Source organism: Brachyistius frenatus, unplaced genomic scaffold (assembly GCF_029030835.1).
Source record: "Brachyistius frenatus isolate BFR_SWC_R1_liver_20210118 unplaced genomic scaffold, ASM2903083v1 Contig_138, whole genome shotgun sequence".
In the NCBI taxonomy this organism is placed as follows: Eukaryota; Metazoa; Chordata; class Actinopteri; family Embiotocidae; genus Brachyistius; species Brachyistius frenatus.
This window is the reverse complement of record NW_027210737.1, coordinates 406,479-426,064: the sequence shown is the minus strand read 5'-3', so window position 1 is coordinate 426,064 and position 19,586 is coordinate 406,479.

The window sequence follows — 19,586 nt, the reverse complement described above, 5'->3', positions numbered from 1 at the left end:
TGCTTTTCAAAAGTGTAATAATCGTATTTAATTATGACATGTACTATTTTTCAAAAATATATTTATAGTTAAGGAATGGAAATTGCTTTATTTCTAGCCAGTTTACTCCAACATGCATTTATTGTAAGGTACATTTCACACCTAATTGATCGTATATTAATGTAAAACATGTTTATTAATGTGTTAAAATATATTTCAATAAGTGTATTAAGATCTCAATTGCGTTCACATTACACTTAAATACTTCTGGAAAAAAAAAGAACATTTATATTACGTGAATTCTTAAGCTTTCATTGTATGTGTAAAAGAAATTATGTTTAAACCATCACTTAATGCTATAATGTAGTATACTTAATAATAAATGTGGTCCTGGATGTGATTAAATATATTTTCTCAGCATGATATAGTAATATTCATGCAGAGTTTAACTGAAGAAATATTTTTTAAAAGTACATTTGACTTATCATATTTTGTATTGCTATTCACAGTATATCCCTGTTAAGTATGGAGAAAGATAGAAATATAAAAAATATAAGTATAGTTAAGTATAAAAACTTGAAATTAAATATTAGTTAGCATATCTACTAGAAATGTAATGCTTTCAATCTGACTAAGTATATTATTCAAAAGCATAATAAATGACAGAAATTACAGTTGTTTTAAAATATTACCCATTATCATTCTTTTTATTTCCCTTTATAGTATATTTTAGGCAAGTATACATGATCTTTAAGTGACATGCAGCTCCAGTGGGTACGGAAAGTATTCAGACCCCTTTACATTTTTCACTCTTTGTTTCATTGCAGCCATTTGCTAAAATCAAAAAAGTTCATTTTATTTCTCATAAATGTACACTAAGCACCCCATGTTGACAGAAAAAAAACAAGAAATGTAGAAATTTGTGCAAATTTATTAAAAAAGAAAAACTGAAATATCACATGGTCATAAGTATTCAGACCCTTTGCTGTGACACTCATATTTAACTCACATGCTGTCCATTTCTTCTGATCCTCCTTGAGATGGTTCTACTCCTTCATTGGAGTCCAGCTGTGTTTAATTAAACTGATTGGACTTGATTAGGAAAGGCACACACCTGTCTATATAAGACCTTACAGCTCACAGTGCATGTCAGAGCAAATGAGAATCATGAGGTCGTAGGAACTGTCCAAGGAGCTCAGAGACAGAATTGTGGCAAGGCACAGATCTGGCCAAGGTTACAAAATAATTTCTGCAGCACTCAAGGTTCCTAAGAGCACAGTGGCCTCCATAATCCTTAAATGGAAGAAGTTTGGGACGACCAGAACTCTTCCTAGACCTGGCCGTCCAGCCAAACTGAGCAATCGTGGGAGAAGAGCCTTGGTGAGAGAGGTAAAGAAGAACCCAAAGATCACTGTGGCTGAGCTCCAGAGATGCAGTAGGGAGATGGGAGAAAGTTCCACAAAGTCAACTATCACTGCAGCCCTCCACCAGTCGGGGCTTTATGGCAGAGTGGCCCGACGGAAGCCTCTCCTCAGTGCAAGACATATGAAAGCCCGCATAGAGTTTGCCAAAAAACACATGAAGGACTCCCAGACTATGAGAAATAAGATTCTCTGGTCTGATGAGACCAAGATTGAACTTTTTGGCGTTAATTCTAAGCGGTATGTGTGGAGAAAACCAGGCACTGCTCATCACCTGCCCACTACAATCCCAACAGTGAAACATGGTGGTGGCAGCATCATGCTATGGGGGTGTTTTTCAGCTGCAGGGACAGGACGACCGGTTGCAATTGAAGGAAAGATGAATGCGGCCAAGTACAGAGATATCCTGGAAGAAAACCTCTTCCAGAGTGCTCTGGACCTCAGACTGGGCCGAAGGTTCACCTTCCAACAAGACAATGACCCTAAGCACACAGCTAAAATAACAAAGGAGTGGCTTCGGAACAACTCTGTGACCATTCTTGACTGGCCCAGCCAGAGCCCTGACCTAAACCCAATTGAGCATCTCTGGAGAGACCTGAAAATGGCTGTCCACCAACGTTCACCATCCAACCTGACGGAACTGGAGAGGATCTGCAAGGAAGAATGGCAGAGGATCCCCAAATCCAGGTGTGAAAAGCTTGTTGCATCATTCCCAAGAAGACTCATGGCTGTACGAGCTCAAAAGGGTGCTTCTACTCAATACTGAGCAAAGGGTCTGAATACTTATGACCATGTGATATTTCAGTTTTTCTTTTTTAATAAATTTGCACAAATTTCTACATTTCTGTTTTTTTCTGTCAAGATGGGGTGCTGAGTGTACATTAATGAGAAATAAAATGAACTTTTTTGATTTTAGCAAATGGCTGCAATGAAACAAAGAGTGAAAAATTTAAAGGGATCTGAATGCATCCAGTGAGTGTTTAATATGCCGGTCTGGCGTTGAACTCTGTCCCACTGACATGTGTTCCAGTATTACTCAATGGTCATGGTGGAAAAAATGTCGAACTTTGGAAGGTAAGTATTGTTTGAAATCAAACGACCACTTAACAATGCGAATGTTATAAAACCAAGGGGGCTTAAAACCTCAAGCTTTTGTTAAAATATTTGTGTTATGATACTTGGTGTTTTTTATTTATAGTTCAGGCTATACTTCAAATTACATACACAAATGGTTTAAGGTGAACAAATTTAAACAGGTTGTGAAGTCCTGCAAGATTTCAGACAGATAAATATCACTTTCAAAGTCTGGTACAAATGATGTGAGTGATCACAGCTGACCTGAACTTAATTTTTCCCTACTGAGGCTGCTTTTGTAGGTGATGTGAAGCAAAACTTAGTCCCACATTTTACTTGTTTTAGGGAGCAAAGAGCATGATTGGAAGAGGAGGAGGACGCCAGCAGCAGGAGAAAGAATGGACAGGCTCCACTGTAGAGCTTGGTTGTGAAGTAAACGAAATAAATTAAAATAAAATGTGTTAAATACATATTTTTACTCATTTACAGCCATCTTTACAACAATCTGCCAAAAAGGCTACTTTGAACAGACACTACACTAGTATTCTTAAAGGACAAAGTTTTTACTGAGAACCATTTTGTTAATTTTCTGGGAGTACACACAGTACTATCCAGCCAATCAAGTGTATATTATATGTTCTGTTATTTTTCATATGTTTTGTTTTTATGGTTGTGACATTTCAATATGTTCAGCTTTCTGTTACATTTTTTTCATTTTGGTGTTTGATAATACTTTTAATTAAAATAAATTGTTTGTTGATTGTTGGGGGTTAATGGTACATTGTACAAAAAACATAATTTGGTAATATTTTTAATACATTATAAACTATACAGAAATGAATAGTAAATACCAATTGAAGACTCAGTACTCAGTATTTATAATATGCTGACAATACATGAAAGTTCAAATACAGGCATATTTTTAGGAAGCATAATAATTACAGTAGTTTGAGTGAACTTATAGGGTAGTGTTCAATTACTGCAGTTAAAAGTAGATAAACATATACGTCAAATATATTAGTCAAGTATCAAATTTAAAATATGTTAAATTGAACTAAAGTAAAAGCTATTTGACACAATATAAGTTAACATCTTTTTAGTAATAAAAACCTACCTTAGTATGCTTTTTCCTTATTTCAAGCATGATTTCATTGTGTTTTAAATCTGAATCAGACTCAGCTTTTTGGCCAAGTATGTTTGCACATACATGGCATTTGACTCCAGTCGTAACTTGTTCTCTAAGTGTTCAAAAAAAGACATAAATAGACATATATACAGCTAAGAAACATAATACATATATACACCTAAACGATGGTGCTGATGCAGTTGGGTGTCGTGCGAAACGTCCAGTGATATTGAACATGTTAAGTGTTCAACAGAGTGACGCTCTGTGGATAAAAACTGTTTTTGTTTCTGGTTGTTTTTGGCGCACAATGCAGTCAAATTTAGCTTAAAATACAGTTAGCATTTATTTTAGGTACATTTTTATTTTGTTTTCAGAATATAAAATACATTATAAATTCCATGCCAGTACGCCTTTGGTACATTTGAAAAATCATACTTCCAATGCTGTAAGCATATTTTAACACTAATGTATTATATTTGTAAGTGAAGGAACCTCAAAATACAGGACAAATATATATTTAAAAGCATTGACTACTTTTAGTGCATCTTTCAGTAAATTAAATGCTACCGTGGTACAACTCAGAACTACGCTCTGCTAGGCAGCGACTAGAAAGATGGAAAGGAAATGGCGTTCCACTAATTTAGAAGAATTTCACCTGCCTGGAAGGATAGTCTAATATTATGTAAGAAAGCTCTTCGTAAGGCCAGAACTTTATATTATTCATCATTAATAGAGGACAATAAGAACAACCCCAGGTTTCTTTTCAGCCCTGTAGCCAGGCTGACAAAGAGTCCCAGTTCTGTTGAGCCCTCTATTCCTTCAGCTCTCAGCAGTAATGACTTCATTAACTTCTTCACTAATAAAATTCTCACTATCAGGGAGAGAATCGGGCAGACCCTTCCTGCCACCATCACTGATGTGATGTTAAGCACAGCAGCCCTGGAAGCAACTGTAGGACCAGATGTAAACTTGGAAAATTCCTCTCCTGTTGAGCTCTGTGAGTTAACTAGAATTATTTCTTCATCTGGATCCTCTAGCTGTCTGTTAGATCTCATCCCAACTAAGCTTTTTAAGGAAGTCTTCCCTTTAATTAATATTTCCATATTAGATCAGATCAACCTATCTATTGAAACCGGCTATGTACCGCAGGCTTTTAAAGTGGCTGTAATTAAACCTTTACTTAAAAAGCTGACTCTTGATCAGCTGTTTTAGGAAACTACAGACCAATTTCCAACCTGACATTTATTTCTAAAATCCTTGAAAAAGTTGTTGCAAATCAACTTTGTGATCATTTACAAAGGAATGATCTGTTTGAAGATTTTTCAGTCAGGCTTTAGAGTTCATCATAGCACAGAAACAGCTCTGGTGAAAGTTACTAACGACCTTTTATTAGCCTCAGATAATGGACTCGTCTCTGTACTTGTTCTTCTGGACCTCAGTGCTGCTTTTGATACGATTGATCATACAATCTTATTACAGAGATTAGAAGACATTACGAGTATTAAAGGAACTGCATTAGACTGGTTCAAATCCTACTTATCAGATAGATTCCAGTTTGTCCATGTCAACAATGAGTCTTCCAGACAAACAAGAGTTAGTTATGGAGTTCCACAAGGCTCAGTGTTGGGCCCGATACTTTTTACTTTGTACATGCTTCCATTAGGAGATGTCATCAGGAAGCACTGCATCAACTTCCATTGTTGTGCAGATGACACTCAGCTATATCTTTCTATAAAACCAGATGAAACTAATCAGTTAGTAAAACTTGAAGCCTGTCTAAAAGACATAAAGGCCTGGATGACCAAAAACTTCCTGCTTCTAAATTCAGACAAAACAGAAGTTCTTGTACTTGGTCCTAAACACCTCAGAAACTCTTTCTGTAATCACTTAGTTACTCTAGATGATGTTGTCTTGGCCTCCAGCAAAACTGTGAGGAACCTTGGAGTCATCTTTGATGAGGACTTGTTCTTTAGACACCATATAAAGCAAATCTCCAGAACTGCCTTCTTTCATCTACGTAATAATAAAATCAGGAAAATCCTTCCTCAGCGTGATGCAGAAAAACTCATTCATGCGTTTGTTACTTCTAGGCTACATTGTTGTAATTCCTTGTTGTTAGGATGTCCAAATTACTCATTAAAAACCTGCAGTTGATCCAAAATACTGCAGCAAGAGTACTGATGTGATTTAACAAGAGAGATCATATGTCTCCAGTTTTAGCTTCTCTTCACTGGCTTCCTGTGAAATCAAGAATAGAATTTAAAATTATCTTGATGACTTACAAAGCCCTACATGACCAGGCTCCATCATATCTCAGAGATCTTATAGAACCATATAATCCTAGCAGAGCACTTCTCTCTCAGTACGCTGGTCTACTTGTGCTTCCTAGAGTTTCCAGAAGTAGAATGGGAGGCGGAGCTTCAGTTTTCAGGCTCCTCCCCTGTGGAACCAACCAGCTCCCAGTTTGTGTTGGAGGGGCAGAAACCCTCTCTAGCTTTAAGATTAGACTCAAAACGTTCCTTTGTGATAAAGCCTATAGTTAGGGCTGGCTCAGGTAGACCTGAACCAACCCTTAGTTATGCTGTTATAGGCCGAGGCTGCTGGGGGACCTTGTTACATGCTGAGCTTCTTTTCTTTCCTCCTACTCTTTAACTGACTCATACCTCACCATCCTTTTCTCTCCCATAGTTTCTGTTTTTTTTATTATCTGTTGTCTCCATTCAGTTCCTTCGCTCGTGTAGTTTCTGTTCTTTCTTTTCCAGATGTCCCGTCATGGAGCTGCATGTCTCTGCTCTGTGCTTGTCGTCTCCACCAACAGTTCTTCTCTTGTATCTCTATGCTGTCCTTTTCTCTCTCTGCTCTCCTCTCACTCCAACCGGTCGAGGCAGATGTTCTCCACCTCTGAGTCTGGTTCTGTCGGAGGTTTCTTCCTGTTCAGAGGGAGTTTTTCTTCCCTCTGTTGGAGGTTTTTCTCCCTTAAAGAGGAGTTTTTTTTCTCCTCCTAGCTTATGTGGGAATTGTTGAATTGTTGGGTTTCTCTGTATAATGTTGTAAAGTTCTGCTGTAAGGACTTTGATGTGTTAAGTGCCATGAAATAACCTGTGTTGTGATTTGGCGCTTCATAAATAACACTGAATTGAATTGAATTGAATTACTTTTAACACAACTTCAAGAATAGTCCTTTTACATATCAATAAAGTATATTAAAGCATAGGAACTATGCTTTTTATGCTGTGTATATATAGAAATCGTTTGCTTGGGTGGGTTCTGACTAAAACTGATAATAAATATCTATACATTATATCCTAAATTTATTTTTTCTATTTAAAAAAGGTTTGCCTCTGAAACAGCTCTCAGAGCGTTCTGAATGACCCCGAGTGACCCAGGTCTGTTTTCTTGTTTTTCTGCTATGTGTTTGCACGGTGCGACGCTGTTTGAGCCAATTCCAGAAAGCAGAGATATCTGGTGAGAGGCTTGTCCTTGGCACATGTCAAATTTACACCCACATAAAAAGGTAAATACCCTGCAAGGCTGCACAGATACAAGCTGCTGATTGTCCTTCCTATTACAGCTTTATGGAAGGTGTAATTCACACAGACATCATCCACCAGTGAGCCTGAACAGAGAATTGTCTTCCTTCGGAAAATGATCAGCACATATACAGTATGGTCAAAATAGCTCAACCGGTAAAAAGACCCTATAGAGGAGTGGATAAGATGATGGAGAATGTTTCTCCTCGCATTATCTGCTGCTGCAAATGGAGGCTTCTGATACTTCTAATTTTACTTCATGAATTAGTCTGATGTCTTCAGCTTCATTATAATTTTCAATGAAATATAATCATATCTGTAAATTCACCATCTGAAGAACATGTATCCACAGTAAAGTGTCTTACACACACACACACACACACACACACACACACACACACACACACACACACACACACACACACACACACACACACACCATCAGTGTATCTGACTGACAGATGTGTGGTTGTGTGAATGTTGTGAGGCAGAGGCTCATGGTTGTGGGTTAGGCACACCATTTCCCCCCCGTCACATAAAGTATCCCCCTCGGAGGACACTGCTGCTGAGCACGGCAGACCTCCTCCTCCCATTCCTCTCAACCCTCCAAGGCCACACACATCACTGGTGTCGCCTTTCTCTGCTGTGTGTCCAATCACTTTTCTCTTCATTAACAAACAACCACATTCAACACAGCAGAGTTACACTGATGTAGTGGAGGGACTTCGACCTGGCCGCATGGTTAATAAAAACTACAAATCAGTCCATCAGTGAGGCTTCACCAGAGCATGAAGAACTTTTATTCTTCATGAATTAACTCCATTTGAATGTGAAAGTCATTCAAAACTGAAACCAGTGCAAAACAGACACGAGGGGAAACCTTGCTTTGAAGATAATTGATCAAACTACCCTGGAGACTGTAATGAGGAGCGTACTCGAACATCTATCATGAATCAAAAGAATGATTTAAAAAGTAAATAGCAATGCAGATTCAAATCAAGGTAAAGTCTGGTTAAAGTATTTTAGCTTAGAGGAGTTAATAGATTGGTGGTGTATGAAATATCAGAAATGAATGCAAAATGCCAATCATAATGATATCTTGTTCTATAGTCCAAAAGACAAACACATTTAGCTCCGTGATGAAAAACAGAGAAAAGACAGAAATTCTCACATTCAAAAAGCTAGGACCAGCGAATGTTTGGCATATATGCTCCATAAATTACATAAAAGGAAACTACTTGTATATCTTTCAACCAGGACCCTATATTTCAATCATTTCCAGTCTGAATAATGGGGACAGTTGTTGAAACTGGTCCAGTATTGAGCGACAGTACTTTCAGCTGGCAGCCACAAAATGGGCTATGTGGTGGAAATTCTTCACTGAGGCCCAACTTCCCTGGTCCCTTCACGCCACTCGTAGTCGTTATAATCAAACAGAGTCTTCGGGGTCTGATGCAGTGTAGGTTTATTGAAAATCAAGGGTCTCAACAAACCGAGTGATCTCATGAGAGCAACTCGGAGGACATGGACAACAATGACATGAAGTGAAGTGGAGCGGCCGGCTGATGCGTCACTTGACCAGAAGTGGAAGGATTGACAACCTGCAACATTCAGTGTCATCTGGTAGCAGAAAAAGAAGAACAACAAGCCCAATGGCAAGTGTAACTTACTTAAAAGGTTAATAATTTCATTACAAATGGGTCAAGCCCATACACCATCTCTAGTTATACCTTAATGATATGACAAATTGAAATTTCCATCAAAATTCTTAAAATTAAATGTATAATAACTGGGTGAGTAAAGCATGGTGCACTGGTTCAGACTCCCACGCTTCTGTTCTAAAATATATAAATGTCTTGCCATTAGCTGGTTGAAAAATTTAAATTCTATTGGAAATCTTGACAAAATGTCAGTTCTTCAAATATGTTATAGCGTGTGTTATAAGTGTTATTAACTTGAATTTTGCCCAGTTTCCCCACTACATCAAAGGGATTTTGTTCACTTTACATAGGATGTTTCTCATTACGATATGACAGCTTGCTAAAAATTCTCTGAGCCTCACTACAGCAGTTCACAAACCTATGGGTGGTGTCTCTGTTGGTGGCCACTTGGTTACAAATCATTGTTCTACTGGAGGAGCAGGACTCACCATTGCAACCCATCTTCTGTAGAATGAGAATGACACTTGGACACATTACACAGAACACATGCAGGCCTATCTGGTCAAGCCCCAGACAGGATACAGCTCCCCAAACACTTACATAAGACATGACAGCTACATGATCCAGGCCCTGACCCAGTGAAGTTCTCCAATCTCAGAAGCAGTGACCTCAATTTGCTTTTAAAAAATACCCACTGGTGAGGACAACGAAGGACCCAAGTCAGCGACCTCAACCAGTGGTTTAAAAACCCAACGGTCGGCCCCAACAAAAGACCCAAGATTAATAACTGCAAGACTGTGTTGTTATTCACCAGGACAATATAATATTCTGCTGCCTAGTTCAGTATATGCTTACTGTTAATCCATATTTTGCAATATTCTGTAAAGATTCTAATGATAATTACAATGATTTGCAATTGGCAGGTTGTACACTAAGCCCTCAGAGATTTTCCCTCAAACAATAAGGAGGGTTTTGCTCTCAGGATTCAGTTCAGGGAGATAGGCATAACCTGACTTTTACTTATCTCCCACCAAATAGGGAGCAAGAGGTTTACCAGGACAATTAGCTGAGATGGTGAACCTCACTCTGTATGAGAGCCACAACAATATCTGGTCATCCAATCACTGAAGACGAGTTGCTTTTAAGTGTGACTGACTTCATCATCTCATCCAGAGAAGTACAGTAAAAGTGATATGTGACTTGCAAGTCACACAAGGGGGAATGTGGTGGATTTTTTTTTGATACCCACATATAACTGTCCATGTTGTAACCACGAGCTCATGAGTTCCATTTGAACGCAGCATAAACCAAACCAACAGAACCAACACTGTCGGTCACAGATTTCAGTGTAACACCGAGCTGAAGGCAGACTGCTGGACGCTGCAGTGACTGACTGCAGCCCCCTAATGTACAAAGAAACAGGATTTAATGTAAGAATTAAATCGGGTTATACACCTTTGAGGAAAGATTGGTATATTAAATGCCTCACTTCTATTCAGCTAAATGTTTTTTTTAAACACACATATGCATGTAGACATGGCTATTTATTCCAAATTCCAAGTAAATAAATGGCTTGTTGAAATATTTCCTGTCTGTCTCACAAGAACATTAGCTCTCCACCAACCTCGCCTGTTTAAAGACGATATTCTTTGTATTTTTTTCCTCTCCTAAAATATAACAGGCTGCAGAGTTTTTCAGTCCGCCTTGTGAATCAAAAGATACACAATTTTCCAGAGTAAACAAGTCAGTGGCTTCAGGGCTTGTTTCAGAGTCATGCTGAGGTTACTCCATCTCACTTAAGTCTTGTCCTGCCACAGTTTGTTTGAGCACTCTTATTAAATTGCCATACTGTTGTAGCTCTCTCCATGACCTGCCAAAGATAAAAAATCTGTTTACTGTAAATTGCACCCTGCTCCCCCTCAAATACCATCTGCTGCCTGAACTGCGCTGCGCTTGCAGCGGCCAAAAATAGACCTCCTGATTGGCTCCTAAGAAAACGGGGGTCCACATCAGTCTGAAACCCCTCAACACTTGTTCATGAATCTGATTTTGACTTATGGCTGTTTTCATCTCCTCTAGTCTAACACTGCACACAAGCTCTCCACCAGTCTGCTTAATATTAAAGGAAGCGGGTGCGTTCAGGTCAGTCTGACATGGATTTAAAGTCAAATACTAATGTTTGTTAACAGTTGATGTTAAGTTCAAATGAAAGATATTTGATGTGTTTATGCTATTATTTACAGAGGACATCTCATAGACAGCCACTATACAACACTGAGTTTGTAAATCTGAAAGAAAACTCCAGTGAAAACAAGTGACTAACAGTCAAACTGTCATTACATCAATAAATCGTTTTCCAATCCTTATCTCCTTAGTGAAATACCTTTAGGAGCATGAGTGTGTACAGCAGAACAAAAGTTCACAAGACAGTCAAAAGGTCAGAACAGGAAGACACAGAAAAAAGAGCCGGTCTATGCAGTATACTGTAGGACTGGTGATGATCACAAATTCTGGGCAGGAGGTGGAACGAGGAAAAACATACATTTGTGACCTTGCAGGCTGTATTGAGTGCAAACGTGATGACAGTGACTGCATCATCACCACAAATTGGATGTTTGTTTCAGGAACAGGCTGTATAAGAAGATCTTCCCTTCCACACCTTCATAAGTCATCATTAAAGAGGACCTATTATTCTTTTTCCTATCTTCTGTCATAAAAGGGGCAATCAGAAAGTTCTGAAACCGTTCTATTGCAGCTCTTCGACGTGCACAGAGAAGGGGGAAGCTTAAACCTTTGTTTTAATCCAGTCATCAGTAATCCAGGTCATGGTCAGTCCAAAAGCAGCTAGACTTCTTTGAGTTTCTTGATTTCTCTTGCTCTGGCTTCAATCCCTTAATATTTGCTGGCATGGCCACTGTTAGTATCAGCTCATCTAGCTATACCACAGCCGCTACGGTTGGAACCACATTTAGAACAGTTGACTTCAACTTCCCAGAAGTCGGCCCACTGTGTTCGGGACGGGAAGGTAACAAACTTGCATTTACGTAGCAGACAGACGAGTACCGACACTCCACAGTCTGCATTCAAACTCTGAATCTGCATCTGCACAGTTCCTAGTATACTTATGGAGTGCTTCAAAGTGCCCATCTCATGCAGAAACTAGTACTGTTACAGTTACTGTTATTAAGCCCTGTGTTATAAGTAGACATCCACATATCCCTTGTTGGTTGAAGCAATATCTTCAACATGCTACTACGAGCATGAATGAAGTCGGTGATCCTCTGGCGGAGGTCTATTAGTAATTCCTATATTGATTAACGACCACAGTATTAACCGATGTCAGCATTTCAGAATACATTGTTGTTATTTAGCTGCTCATTGTGTCTCCACAGCATGTGTTGTGTCTCAGGCTGCTGTTGGTGGCTGGAAACAAAAAACTAATTGTGCATAAAAGCCTTAATTGCCTTGAGTGAAGTCATCTCTTTGGATAAACACTTCATCATTATCTCTTTTTTTCTTTGATCAAATATTAAACAGAGTCAAAACCCCATTTCACCCCCTGATAAGGTTTTGTGGATTTATTTATGATTGTTTACTGGTTGCCTGTAACCTGGTCTCTCCTCAGAGGGTGGGGTGCAGTGGTAACGGTGACAGATACCAGGAAATGGTCCCTGAAGTGCAAAACTTTTGCAGCTCTGCAGATAGAGCAGCTCATATATTTAAAAAAAAGGAGAGGAATCTATAATAATCTTTGCAGCAGCAGAGGCTGTATCTGAAGCTCTGCACATATTTAAAGGTCACCAGTGGTTTTACAAGTGGAGGTAATGACGTTCCTGCATTTCCATGAATTGGCTGATCTGTCACTGAAGGCTTGTTTATGAGCGGTTTGTTCCTCTCTGCGCTCCTCTTCAACCACAGTGCTCATTTCAACTGCCATAAAATACACAATTGCTCCTATTCATCACTGAATTAGTGAGACGCCGACAGTGTCCTCCAAGCTGCTGCTTGATTACTGATCCAGGCGCAGCCAGGAGCTATTGTTGTATTACCTGATTAGCAGAGACTGTTATCTTTGATTATATTCTAAATGTTGGAGGTTTTCCTGCGTCCCACTGGCTGAAGATGAAGGGTCTGATGATGAAGAGTCACAGAGGCTACAACAGGCTGCGGCCTAATGCTGCGTTCAAGGTTCAAGTGGAACTATATATATATATATATATATATATATATATATACCGTGTATAGTAAGCTCGTGGTTACAACATGGGAGCTCATGTGCACCGTATGCTTGGCGTTTAAGTGGTTATGTCGTAACAACATCGTTGCTGGGCAACAGCAACATGGACGGCGTTTCATTACTAATGCGACTGATTATTCATTTGTCTTGCTGCTGAAATAAATGCTCTTTACCTCCATGTGTCCCAGTCAGTCATGTTCCAAATGTTACTGACAGCAGATAAAGTCAGGCGCACTAACCAAGGTCATGTACATAAATATATTCCTACTGATGACAACATAAGATTTTTAATTAATACATGTTTTTGTTTTTCTTTTCAGAAAGGTTAATGCTTCGATTATCATGTTTTTAAGAGATGTTGTAGCTCCTCGGGTATCTGAGGTCTCTTAGGGGAGCTTCAGACTCCTGTAATACGTGTTAAAATGAACATTTCATGAAGGAGTTTCATCATCATGCAGCAACAATGAGTATAACAGTTTCAGAACAATCAACTCCATGGTTAAAAGATTGTGTTTGGAAAATAAGAAAGGTTCAGTATTTTGTTGTTAAATGTAACGTTTATTAATACATTTACTCCGTTATTTAAAACACTGCACAAATATGTAGTTTGCTGTTTTGTTGCTGTTTTATTGTTTTACTTGAAAAAGCCTCAGTGATTTCTGAAATCAGCCCTATTTTCAGCAGCGGATGAATCCACATTTGGTGGAGTATAGATGGCAGCAGGACTCAGTGAAAATAAACTACAGTGTGTGTTCATGGTAATGAGGGAACATCCAACATTCTGCCTCTCATTAGATGATATCAGGGCTGGCAGATAAATAATGGTGCTATACAAACAAAAGCAGATGCAAGAGGTGTGAGACTCGTGGCTTAGCTAGCCAAAAACTATCTGGGAAAGAACTTTTTTCCTTCTCTTGCCTGGAGGTAGATGCAATGATGGATGAGTTTCTCCTCTGTGGGTGCAACAGAAAAATCCTGCAGGTATTGGCTTTGTGAAAAACGTTCTGTTTGTCTGGATGAAACTATCAAAGCTGATGAAGAATGAACAATGTTCTCATTGTTTTATGTCACAATTTAAACAAGCAGGTTAAACTGATGATAGTGATGTCAGTCTGATGTCAGGCTGGGAATTATGGGTGTTCAGAATGTAATGAGCGTAGAATGATTCCTGATTTACCTGTTTCTGCCAATAAAGTGGGCGGAGTCAGCTGCAGTGTCATCCATCACCACTGTGAACTTATGAGTCTCTTTGAGTATCTGTGACATGTTCACTGGAGACGAGAGGGGGACTGCAGAAAACCACACATCACAGGCATAAAGGCGCTGGCACACAGTTACAGTCAGAGTGGCGTTTTGTTATGAAACCTCAGTTATGACAGTTTTATTCCTGGGAGCGTTCAGACAACCTCCACGGCCCTTCATGTTTTGAGCTTTAGGAATTTGAAACTTGATCAGGATATGCAGTGATGTGACAGTACGGTGCTTCATTCCTGCCCTGATGTTACTGAAAGTGATTGACGCAAGTTCAAACACAATCTGAGCACAGCTGGGGTTGACAATACAGAGCTATATTTCGTGCAGGTCACAAAGCACATGCTCTGATGCTGCTATCTTTTTTAAACACATTGAGGTCAATGCTTCTGCTGTATCGATTATGTGGTGACTCACTTTGATGCAGATACAGGCACACTGCAGTCTCGATGCAAAGAATGAGCATCAAGTGTGCGGAACACTTCGCAGAACGCTCCTCAATATTTCCGGTCTCTTATTTGGTAAAGTCACGCTTTTCAACCAGAGGACATGTGAACATGCAGAAAAAAATGTTTTTTCCACTGACACTTAATGTTGTTTTTACAGTATTACACTGAGTAAAATACAGTTAGTAACCATGGAAATCATACAAATGGCTAACATACAGACAGTCAGGATACAGTGATGGCTAGAAGGGATTTTACCAGCTCTCTAATCCCCACTAGATGGGTAGCTACAGTCCTCTGCTGAGTCTCTTTATGGCCATCTGAAGGCAGCAGACACTGTTGAGTCTGCCGTCTCTAACATGAGTGATGTTGTGCGCTATAAGGCCACAATTAAACACAGCAGAGGTGCTGGTTGCATCAAGCACCAGACTGCACAGAAACCTCTGTCCTGACGAACAGACCAAACTCCTCATTTTGATTCATATTCTAGTTTCTACTAAATCAAAAAGCATTTTGGATACAGACACTGAAAAACAGTTCATGCAGTACTTTTGAAAACCATAGATCAGTAAAAACATATCTTTGCTAGTCACTCAGCCCTTCACTGCACTGTGCTGCAGGGTTGACAAAAAACAAAGGGCTCCCAATGCGAACAGCACCTGTTAGCTTGTGAACAGCTGTTCTGAATCCTCAAGTTTATTTCAGCTTTTTAGGAGCCAGAAGTGACCATTTTTGGACGAGCTGGGGAGTAGCGAGCGCGGGAGCCTACCGAAACCACACCTGCTTGTATATAGTGAAAACTTGACTGCACCACAGGCCTGTCAATCAAACACACAGGACCCCAAAAATACAGTTACAGATAACATGGTAGCAATCACTGTTGTATGTTGGTATTTAGCTTCAACAATCACAGTAGAAGTCCAGGCATCTTAGTTATAAAACTCTGTGCAGGATCGTTACTATAACAATGTTTGCTTTATAAATCATAGTCCACATGGAAATTAGCTTATGTTAATCAAGGAGGAGGGTTGAGGGGGGGTCACCAACAAATACAGGAGTCACCCAGTGTTCAACTATGTGAGGAAGCGAAAGTCATCTCAGATTAACTTTAAGGAAGGTAAATTCCTTATGTAACGTGATGAATTTAACTTTTGTCACGTACATAAAGAAACTTAGGTAATGTTCATAATGTTACATACGTAATATTATTTATTTTAGCCAAACCAAAGTCGTTTATGTGTATTTTTAACCCCATCTCATTCAACTCAAATTATGATCTTCTTAAAACCCAACCACGTGGTTCTTGGTGACTAAACAGAAGGCCCCTCTTGTATATATATGTCACGCCACCCAAACCACATCTCAAAACAATGTTTGACTCCCTGGAATGCTAAATGCTCCACTTTGTTTGGCAGCTGGTGTCAACTGAGTCTTTATGTTAGCTGTTTGGTACTGAGCAGGGAGTGTACGGTGGGTTTCTCAGAGCTGGTTCATTTAAAAGAGCTGCTGGTAGAACAAATTGAAAAAAAAAACAATACAATGGGCTAAAAGGGGCTAAAATGCTTTATCTTGTAGAAAAATCACCAGTGGGTTTATCATCACATGAGAGACATTATCCTATTTCAGTCAGAGTTCATGTTATGTTATGTTATGTTATGTTATGTTATGTTATGTTATGTTATGTTATGTTATGTTATGTTATGTTGTGTTGTGTTGTGTTGTGTTGTGTTGTGTTGTGTTGTGTTGTGTTGTGTTGTGCTGTGCTGTGCTGTGCTGTGCTGTGCTGTGTTGTGTTGTGCTGTGCTGTGCTGTGCTGTGCTGTGCTGTGCTGTGTTGTGTTGTGCTGTGCTGTGCTGTGCTGTGCTGTGCTGTGCTGTGCTGTGCTGTGCTGTGCTGTGTTGTGTTGTGTTGTGTTGTGTTGTGTTGTGTTGTGTTGTGTTGTGCTGTGCTGTGCTGTGCTGTGCTGTGCTGTGCTGTGTTGTGTTGTGCTGTGCTGTGCTGTGCTGTGCTGTGCTGTGCTGTGCTGTGTTGTGTTGTGTTGTGTTGTGCTGTGTTGTGTTGTGTTGTGATGTGCTGTGCTGTGCTGTGCTGTGCTGTGCTGTGCTGTGTTGTGTTGTGTTGTGTTGTGCTGTGCTGTGCTGTGCTGTGCTGTGTTGTGTTGTGTTGTGTTGTGTTGTGTTATGTTATGTTATGTTATGTTATGTTATGTTAGAAACAATGATTAATGTATCTGTGAAACTTGCAGTATGAGAATTGTACAAAAAACTGTGTCACATTAAAAAATGAGCAGAGTGAATACAGTTCAATGAAATTTGCACCATAAAATTCGGATAAAATGTTATTCAGGTTCCTTCAGTGCCGCCGGAGAAAAGAGGAAATCTCCATCTTCTATACATGATGGCTTTATTTAATATTCAAGGTAAGCAAGCCGGAGCTGATTTTTGTTTCTATGGTGTCTTTACAGCAAAACTCAGTGAGCTGACATTGAGGAAAAACAGCCATTTAAGTGGAGCGCGGTGCCGAGGACAGATACTGATGCTCAGCTTGCTGCCTGTGTATAATATTGTGAAAGGTCGTTCCTCTTTGCCCAGCATTTTAAGGAAACACTTCTATCTCTCACCTCCAGCTCTGCGGCAGGGTGATAGCACCAAGGTGCGCTGTAATTTTCCAACGTTTTCTCATCTTTATCTTCCTGGCTGGTTTGAGTCTGTATGAGCGGTGCGTGTCCTACACACCTTCCAGTGTAATCTCATATTGTGTAGCAGCTTCATTTAAATGAGGCCTTTCTCAGGGTCGCCCACTCACTCTCTCACTCAAGCACACCCTTCCGAAGAGAGACTCAGGGCTGCAACCTACACAGGCCCCGACACATGGCACGCAGCACCAGTGGTGGGAATATGTCTGTATTATCATACTGGCTGTGGTGCTAGAGAGGAGGTGGATTCGGTCTTTTACAAATTTTCCTCGTCAAAATTTTGCATTTGATGAAGCTCAAGGAGAAGTTAGAAATGATCAATAACTAGAAAAAACAATTATATCCATCCATTATCTATACCCGCTTTATCCTGAACAGGGTCATGGGGGGGCTGGAGCCTATCCCAGCACACTATGGGCAAAGGCAGGGTTCACCCTGGACAGGTCGCCAGTCCATCACAGGGCCAACACAGAGAGTCTTTGCTGTAATTAAAGTCTGGAAACCTTTTTGCTTTGAAGGTTGCTAACCCCTTTTGAAGGGCGGACCAATCAGCAACCAGTTGGCGTGGCTAAGTGCGAGGATGTCGAAGTAGTTCCAACAATGGTAATTGTAGCAGCTTTATAGTTTCATAGTAGTCAGTGCTGATTGGATAAGATAAGATTGACTTTATTAATCCCACAGTGGGGAAATTCAGTTGCCACAGCAGCAAGAAAAAAACAAAAAAGTGCACACAATATGAAAACATTTACAAATACGTGTAAGATATAAGAAATAAGATAGATAAAAAATAATTATTTTAGAATAAATACACACACAGACTATATGCACACACACAAAAATATTTTTTAAATTAAATTAAAAAATAAATAAATACAGTTTGGGATGAATGGGAAAAGTGACCAGTGCAATAAAATGAATATGAATAGTGCCACATTATTTTATTGTGGTGTTGAACAGTCTGACTGTTGTCGGGACAAACGACCTGCAGCAGTGCTCTTTCCTGCTCTGAGGGTGCAGCGGTCTGAACTGAAGGAGCTGCTTAAAGCTCCTACAGTCTCATGGAGGGTGAGAGGTGTTGTCCATGATCCATGTCAGCTTGGGAAACATCCTCCTCTCACCCACCTCCTCTATGGAGTCCAGAGGACTGTCCAGGACAGAGCTGGTCCTTTTGACCAGCTTGTTTATTCTCCTCCTGTCCCTCTCTGTCCCTCTCTGTCCCTGCACAGCTCCGGCAGGCCGCTGCATAGAAGATGGACGACGCCACAACAGAATCGTAGAATGTCCTCAGCAGAGTCCTGCAGCCTCCGAAGGACCTCAGTCTTCTCAGCAGATGGAGTCGACTCTGGCCCTTCTTGAAGAGGACACACTGGGTGAACTCCCAGGAATTTCTAAGTGTCCACAATGTCAATGTCCAATCCCTGGATGTTCACCGGTGTAGTTGGTGTTTCCTTCCTGCGGAAATCAATGGTTCATGCAGTCAGGCGGCCGTCCACTCCAGCTCCCTGCAGCTTCCCCCCCAGCAGTGATGGCTGAATGGTGTTGAATGCGCTGGAGAAGTCAAAGAACATGACCCTCATAGTGCTGCCAGTGTTCTCCAGGTGAGAGAGGGATCTGTGCAGCAGGTAGATCACCGCGTCCTCTACACCAACACCTGCTCTGTAGGCGAACTGCAGGGGGTCCAGTGAGGTGCTCACCAGGGGTCTGAGGTAGCCGAGAACGATCCTCTCCATCGTCTTCATCAGGTGGGAGGTTAAGGCTACAGGTCTGAAGTGAATTAGCTCCTTGGGGTGTGCAGTCTTTGGGACTGGAACCCCACAGGAGGTTCTCCAGAGGACCGGGACTCTCCAGGCTGAGGAGGTTCTCCAGAGGACCGGAACTCTCCAGGCTGAGGAGGTTCTCCAGAGGACCGGAACTCTCCAGGCTGAGGAGGTTCTCCAGAGGACCGGGACTCTCCAAGCTGAGGAGGTTCTCCAGAGGACCGGGACTCTCCAGGCTGAGGTTCATGTTGAAAATGTACAGCAGAGCTGATCTGCACAGTTCCTTAGCAGCCTGGAGCTGATGCCGTCCGGGCCTGTAGCCTTCCTCACCTTCTCCCTCCTCAGTTCCTTCCTCACCTGATCAGACGTGATGGTGAGAGAGGGGGTGGGGGGTGTCTCTTCTTGATCC